Source organism: Triticum aestivum, chromosome 1A, assembly GCF_018294505.1.
Source record: "Triticum aestivum cultivar Chinese Spring chromosome 1A, IWGSC CS RefSeq v2.1, whole genome shotgun sequence".
NCBI lineage: Eukaryota > Viridiplantae > Streptophyta > Magnoliopsida > Poales > Poaceae > Triticum > Triticum aestivum.
In genome coordinates this window covers 556,471,531-556,479,729 of record NC_057794.1, presented here as the reverse complement: position 1 = coordinate 556,479,729, position 8,199 = coordinate 556,471,531, and the positions used below count along the sequence as shown (strand labels likewise).

At 35.4% G+C, this 8,199-nt stretch overlaps 1 pseudogene across 1 annotated transcript; it reads left to right on the top strand.

Moving 5' to 3' along the window:
* Positions 1 to 1,645: 1,645 nt before the first annotated feature.
* LOC123067349 (ribulose bisphosphate carboxylase large chain-like) lies at positions 1,646 to 3,106 on the top strand (annotated as a pseudogene). Its single transcript, XR_006431533.1, has one exon. The product of XR_006431533.1 is annotated as a ribulose bisphosphate carboxylase large chain-like (transcript).
* Positions 3,107 to 8,199: the final 5,093 nt, after the last annotated feature.

The following is an 8,199-nucleotide window of genomic DNA, read 5'->3' as shown; positions in this document are numbered from 1 at the left end:
AAAAAAATCTTTTCTTACCATGCTAATAGCGCCTGAACCAAATGTATTTATTTTGATTAGGATCCTATTCTACGGTTACGACTACAATAATAATTATTTACTTTGCAAGGACGTAAGTGTGTCAGACTGCTAAATTGTTTTATTATTCCTACAATATAAACTAGGGGATATAGGGGGTAACACTGTCCCTATAAATTCATTTTTTCCTTTTCTTTTTTGTCCAGAATTGAACAAAAAAGAAATTCTGGAAGATGTTTTCTTCCCCCATTAAGTCCGAGCCATAGAGTAAGAGTGAGATGAGTTTTCCAAATTCATCATAGACTTTCCCTATGGCTTGATAGAAGTAAGCAGCAAAGAGTCGTAACTTAAAGAAAAAAACGGACAGGGCCGACAGATTTACCTGATGTAAAGAAGATCCTAAAAGTCTCTGATTAGTCGACTCTCTCCATTTAACACTTTCCTCTCTCTCCTTTTTTCCACTGACTCAATTCTAGTTTATTAGATTCTTCTTTAAAAGAATGAAAAAAGTTCAATAGAACTAAGAACAAATAAAAAATAGCATAGAGGATCAAGGCCATTACCAAAAGTTCCTCCCAAGGATCCTATATCCTATTGGGTATCTGTTCCCCGCCTTTTCCCGCTAGGATCGGAAATCTTATATTTTCCATATCCATATACCATTGAATCCTTGGGGTTCCAGAATCCGCCTATTTTACTAGTCTTCGGAAACGGAAAACCCTGAACCAAAGCGTTATAAATATAAGGTAACTTGCCTGGGGGAAAAGTGACATCCAGCACGGGTCCAATAATTTGATCGATACGACCTGTACTTTTTTCTTCAATTGTGGAAGCCCCGGGAGGAGAAGTAGTAGGATTGGTTCTCATAATTATCACATAATTAAAAAAAAGGAATTTGTCGAAATTTTTCTTTTTTTATTGTTGAATAATGCCAAATCAAATAAAAAAAATCCAAAAGTAAAAAGGAAATGAATTAGTTAATTCAATAAGAGAGAAAAGGGGACCATGACTTGATTTCGTTGCCGAAGCGAATCCCATTCAATCGTTTACTCATGGAATGAGTCCGTTGGAAAGTTCAATCAATCTTTTTTTCATATACATTTTGCCTTTTGTGGAGGATCTGTGCCTACTCTACTTTCCTATCTAGGACTTCGATATACAAAATATATACTACTGTGAAGCATAGATTGCTGTCAACAAAGAATTTTATTAGTATTTAGTTAGGTATTTGCATTCAAAATAAGAAAACAGAACTATTAAGAACTTTTAAAATAAGGATTAGGAATTAATTTGGGTTGCGCTATATATATCAAAGAGTATACAATAATTATGGATTTGGTAAATCAAATCCATGGTTTAATAACGAACCGTGTTAACTTACCATAACAACAACTCAATTCCTATCGAATTCCTATAGTGGAATTCCTATAGGATAGAACATACACAGGGTGTACTCATTATATATGAATGAAACATATTCATTAACCTAAGCATGCCCTCAATTTTCTTTAATGAGTTGATATTATATTAATTGAATATCCTTTTTGTTTTACGAGATTTTTGCTAAAGTTTCATTTACGCCGAATTAACATCGAGTAGACCCTGTTATTGTGAGAATTCTTAATTCAAGAGTTATAGGGAGGGGCTTATGTCACCACAAACAGAAACTAAAGCAGGTGTTGGATTTAAAGCTGGTGTTAAAGATTATAAATTGACTTACTACACCCCAGAGTATGAAACTAATGATACTGATATCTTGGCAGCATTCCGAGTAAGTCCTCAGTCTGGGGTTCCGCCCGAAGAAGCAGGGGCTGCAGTAGCTGCCGAATCTTCTACTGGTACATGGACAACTGTTTGGACTGATGGTCTTACCAGTCTTGATCGTTACAAAGGACGATGCTATCACATCGAGCCTGTTGCTGGGGAAGACAGCCAATGGATCTGTTATGAAGCTTATCCATTAGACCTATTTGAAGAGGGTTCTGTTACTAACATGTTTACTTCCATTGTAGGTAACGTATTTGGTTTCAAAGCCCTACGTGCTCTACGTTTGGAGGATCTACGAATTCCCCCTACTTATTCAAAAACTTTCCAAGGCCCGCCTCATGGTATCCAAGTTGAAAGAGATAAGTTGAACAAGTATGGTCGTCCTTTATTGGGATGTACTATTAAACCAAAATTGGGATTATCCGCAAAAAAATATGGTAGAGCGTGTTATGAGTGTCTATGTGGTGGACTTGATTTTACCAAAGATGATGAAAACGTAAACTCACAACCATTTATGCGCTGGAGAGACCGTTTTGTCTTTTGTGCCGAAGCTATTTATAAATCATAGGCCGAAACCGGTGAAATCAAGGGGCATTACTTGAATGCGACTGCGGGTACATGTGAAGAAATGATTAAGAGAGCTGTATTTGCAAGAGAATTAGGGGTTCCTATTGTAATGCATGACTACTTAACTGGGGGATTCACCGCAAATACTACTTTGGCTCATTATTGCCGCGACAATGGCCTACTTCTTCACATTCACCGTGCAATGCATGCAGTTATTGATAGACAGAAAAATCATGGTATGCATTTCCGTGTATTAGCTAAAGCATTGCGTATGTCTGGGGGAGATCATATCCACTCCGGTACAGTAGTAGGTAAGTTAGAAGGGGAACGCGAAATGACTTTAGGTTTTGTTGATTTATTGCGCGATGATTTTATTGAAAAAGATCGTGCTCGCGGTATCTTTTTCACTCAGGACTGGGTATCCATGCCAGGTGTTATACCGGTAGCTTCAGGTGGTATTCATGTTTGGCATATGCCAGCTCTGACCGAAATCTTTGGGGACGATTCTGTATTACAATTTGGTGGAGGAACTTTAGGACATCCTTGGGGAAATGCACCTGGTGCAGCAGCTAATCGAGTGGCTTTAGAAGCCTGTGTACAAGCTCGTAACGAAGGGCGCGATCTTGCTCGCGAAGGTAATGAAATTATCCGAGCAGCTTGCAAATGGAGTCCTGAACTAGCCGCAGCTTGTGAAGTATGGAAGGCGATCAAATTCGAGTTCGAGCCGGTAGATACTATTGATAAGTAGATAAAACTAAAGATAAAGAAGAGAAGGTATAAATAAAAAAGAAACGAAATAAAAAGAGAAAAAAATAAGTTATGAAATGCAGTAATTCTTCTTTATTCTTCTAATTGATTGCAATTAAACTCGGCTCAATCTTTTTTTTCTAAAAAAGATTGAGCCGAATAAAAATAGATCATGATATGATCATGAGACTTGACAAATCGAGATTCGTCTATTCTATATATCTAGAATATATATATTAAGGTATAATACAATAAAGAAATACAAATAAAATAATAAAATATAGTATTATCATATGATAATGGAATCAAATACGCAGTATTTACAGAAAAAAGTCTTCGTTTATTGGAATAGAATAACCCGGTTGAAGGGTAATGATCATACGTCTGTAATGCATTGTATGGCCCAGAATAGGTCCTATTCTTTTACCTTTTCCAGGTAGTCGATGGCTATTCACAGCTACCACCTTAACACCAAAGAAGAGTTCGACCCAATGCTTTATTTCTGTCTTAGTGAATCCCGATTCGACATTAAAAGTATATTGATTCTTTCCCAATAAACGAAGACTTTTTTCTGTAAATACTGCGTATTTGATTCCATTATCATATGATAATACTATATTTTATTCTTCTAATTGATTGCAATTAAACTCGGCTCAATCTTTTTTTTCTAAAAAAGATTGAGCCGAATAAAAATAGATCATGATATGATCATGAGACTTGACAAATCGAGATTCGTCTATTCTATATATCTAGAATATATATATTAAGGTATAATACAATAAAGAAATACAAATAAAATAATAAAATATAGTATTATCATATGATAATGGAATCAAATACGCAGTATTTACAGAAAAAAGTCTTCGTTTATTGGGAAAGAATCAATATACTTTTAATGTCGAATCGGGATTCACTAAGACAGAAATAAAGCATTGGGTCGAACTCTTCTTTGGTGTTAAGGTGGTAGCTGTGAATAGCCATCGACTACCTGGAAAAGGTAAAAGAATAGGACCTATTCTGGGCCATACAATGCATTACAGACGTATGATCATTACCCTTCAACCGGGTTATTCTATTCCACTTCTAGATAGAGAAAAAAACTAAAGGAGAATGAATGAAAAAAGACATAGTTTGGAAGTTAGACCTTTTTATAGGACTCTCTTTCAATTTCAAAAAAGAGGACGTTTGAAACTTTTAACAGGCGTAATCGTGAGTCAACAAGTGACTCGAACTGTGTGTAAAAAAAGAAGCATTTTTTTTTTACAGAATATTTTTCAAACTAAAAATAAAAAATACAATACAATAGTCAATATTCCTTATAATAGATATACTTAATTATATCATAAGAATCTTAAGATATTTTTCGACTAGATAGAAATAGTAAATTTGAATTGAGACACCTATTCCATGACGGATTTAAACTTACCTTCTATTTTCGTGCCTTTAGTAGGCTTAGTATTTCCGGCAATTGCAATGACTTCTTTATTTCTTTATGTGCAAAAAAATAAGATTGTCTAGTATTTTTTAGTGTAAGTAATATAATATGGTAGGGTATGTGGCTTTTTCTACACACACTTTCTACACACAAATGAAAAACGGTTATGGATGCGGATATAGGCTACGAGCATAAATGCATGAATATGCAGAGCCAGGTATAGCGAGTTTTATTTTATTTATTTTAATTGAATCAACGAATATTTTTTGAATAGAAAGTCAATGTATCTAACCTATTATTTCACAGGAGTACTAGTTGCTGAAGGCGATTTCAGAATCAAAAAAAGTAAAGTCAAAATTATTTAGCTTATTCTCTCAATTTCAATCGACCGCTGCTGGATTTAGTATATCTATTATGAATTGGCGATCAGAACACATATGGGTAGAACTTCTAAAAGGTTCTCGAAAAAGGGGTAATTTTTTCTGGGCCTGTATTCTTTTTCTAGGTTCACTAGGATTCTTATCGGTTGGGATTTCCAGTTATCTTGGTAAGAATATTATATCTATACTTCCATCTCAAGAAATTCTTTTTTTTCCGCAGGGGGTCGTGATGTCTTTCTACGGAATCGCAGGCCTATTCATTAGCTCCTACTTGTGGTGTACTATTTTGTGGAATGTAGGTAGTGGTTATGACCGATTCGATAGAAAAGAGGGAATAGTGTGCATTTTTCGTTGGGGATTCCCTGGAATAAAACGTCGCGTCTTCCTTCGATTCCTTATGCGGGATATCCAATCAATTAGAATTCAGGTTAAAGAGGGTCTTTATCCTCGTCGTATTCTTTATATGGAAATCCGGGGCCAGGGGATCATTCCCTTGACTCGTACTGATGATAAATTTTTTACTCCACGAGAAATTGAACAAAAAGCTGCCGAATTGGCCTATTTCTTGCGCGTACCAATTGAAGTATTTTGAGGTATCTTTTTTGAACTGAGTTGAATGAAGAAAAGAAGAATTGGAAGAAGAAAAGTTTTCTCAACACAGGGAGGAAGTCCCTTCTAAATTGGATTTGTTATTGTAAGGGGATTTTTAAGTATTTATCTAAAGGAAGGAACAAACGAGGATAAGAGAAATTTGCTTTTAATTTTTTTTTATCCAAGTGAGATATATCGCATACTATTCTTCCTTTTTCATCCGAAAGGGCTTTTTTTTTATTCTATTTCACTATTTCATTCCATCTAGATCTAAGAAAGAACCCAATGCACTGAAATTCCACTAATAACTAATATACAAAAAAGAAGAATAGATACAGGGTATCAAACCTATAGAGTTTTTGCTTCAAAGAAATAGAAATATCATGAAATAGAAATATCATCATATAGAGTCAGGGAATGGAATAGAGTCAGCGAATGAAGCATATTCATTAACAACTCCATTTACAGATCAAAAATGAAAAAAAAGAAAGCATTGCCTTCTTTACTATATCTTGTATTTATCGTACTTTTGCCTTGGGGGGTCTCTTCCTCATTTAACAAATGTCTGGAACTTTGGATTAAGAAGTGGTGGAATACCAGGCAATCCGAAACTCTCTTAACTGATATTCAAGAGAAAAGGATTCTAGAAAGATTCATAGAATTAGAAGAACTTTCTCTCTTGGACGAGATGATAAAAGGGAAACTAAAGACACATGTACAAAAACCTCCTACAGGAATACACAAGGAAATAATACAATGGGTCAAAATAAATAATGAGGATCATCTCCATACCATTTTGCATTTCTCGACAAATATAATCTGTTTGGCTATTCTAAGTGGTTCTTTTTTTCTGGGTAAAGAGGAACTTGTCATTTTGAATTCTTGGGTTCAGGACTTCTTCTATAATTTAAATGACTCAATAAAAGCTTTTTTTATTCTTTTAGTTACTGATTTTTTTGTTGGATTTCACTCCACCCGTGGTTGGGAACTAGTAATTCGTTGGGTCTACAACGATTTTGGATGGGCTCCTAACGAGCTTATTTTCACTATTTTTGTTTGTAGTTTTCCAGTAATTCTAGATACATGTTTGAAATTTTGGGTCTTTTTTTGTTTAAACCGTCTATCTCCTTCGCTTGTAGTCATTTATCATTCAATTAGTGAAGCATAAATTCATTCGATCTCCCGATATTAATATTAATCAAATTAGCAAGCATCTTTTTTTAGAAAGAAAGCCCTTTTCCATTTTAGCAAAATTCTTTCTATTTATACCTACTTTAAGGTATTCATCATTGCAGTACAACTGTTGCAGTAGATTGACAACCGATTCGTGTATAGGGAACTAGATTAGCTTAGCTACCTATCTAATTTGTTGTAGAAATTCTGGGATCTGCGATTGGACATGGAAAATAGAAATACCTTTTCTTGGGTAAAGGAACAGATAACTCGATCGATTTCTGTATCGATCATGATATACGTAATAACTCGGACATCTATTTCAAATGCATATCCCATTTTTGCGCAGCAGGGTTATGAAAACCCACGAGAAGCAACTGGACGAATTGTATGTGCCAATTGCCATTTAGCTAGCAAGCCCGTCGATATTGAAGTTCCCCAAGCTGTGCTTCCCGATACTGTATTTGAAGCAGTTCTTCGAATTCCTTATGATATGCAATTGAAACAAGTTCTTGCTAATGGAAAAAAGGGAGGGTTGAATGTAGGTGCTGTTCTTATTTTGCCCGAGGGATTCGAATTAGCGCCGCCCGATCGTATTTCCCCTGAGTTAAAAGAAAAGATAGGAAATCTTGCTTTTCAGAGTTATCATCCCGATAAAAAAAACATTCTTGTGATAGGCCCTGTTCCCGGTAAGAAATATAGTGAAATTGTCTTTCCCATTCTTTCCCCTGATCCTGCTACGAAGAAAGATGCTCATTTCTTAAAATATCCCATATATGTAGGGGGAAACCGAGGAAGAGGACAGATCTATCCTGATGGTAGCAAGAGTAACAATACAGTCTATAATGCTACGTCAACAGGTATAGTAAGAAAAATACTACGTAAAGAAAAAGGGGGGTATGAAATATCCATAGTTGATGCATCAGATGGACGCCAAGTGATTGATATTATACCTCCCGGACCAGAACTTCTTGTTTCAGAGGGGGAATCCATCAAGCTTGATCAACCATTAACAAGCAATCCTAATGTGGGAGGTTTTGGTCAGGGGGACGCAGAAATCGTGCTTCAGGATCCATTACGTGTCCAAGGCCTTTTGTTCTTCTTCGCATCCATTATTTTGGCACAAGTTTTTTTGGTTCTCAAAAAGAAACAGTTTGAAAAGGTTCAATTGTACGAAATGAATTTCTAGGTCTCACAATTTCTTACCATCAAGTTGGTAAAAAGCCTCGATTTATTGGCAATTGCTAGAATTATCTATGATCTATTTTGGAAATCCTTTTTTTGTTTAGACTGTTTTTTGTTTATGAGATGTCTGGAATTCCTTATTTATATCCCATGCAAAAGAAGAGAATCCAAGGCAAAGGCGAGAACAATAAAATTAAAATTTCTTCCTTTTCGGAGGGATTGCAGGTCTTCTTAATCGTCTATTCGGCACAAGAAAAAGGCTTTTTCTTGTGCCGATTCTTCTTGTATCAAAATAAGAATCCTTTTTCTTCCTAATTCGTCAAAGATTACTATTTC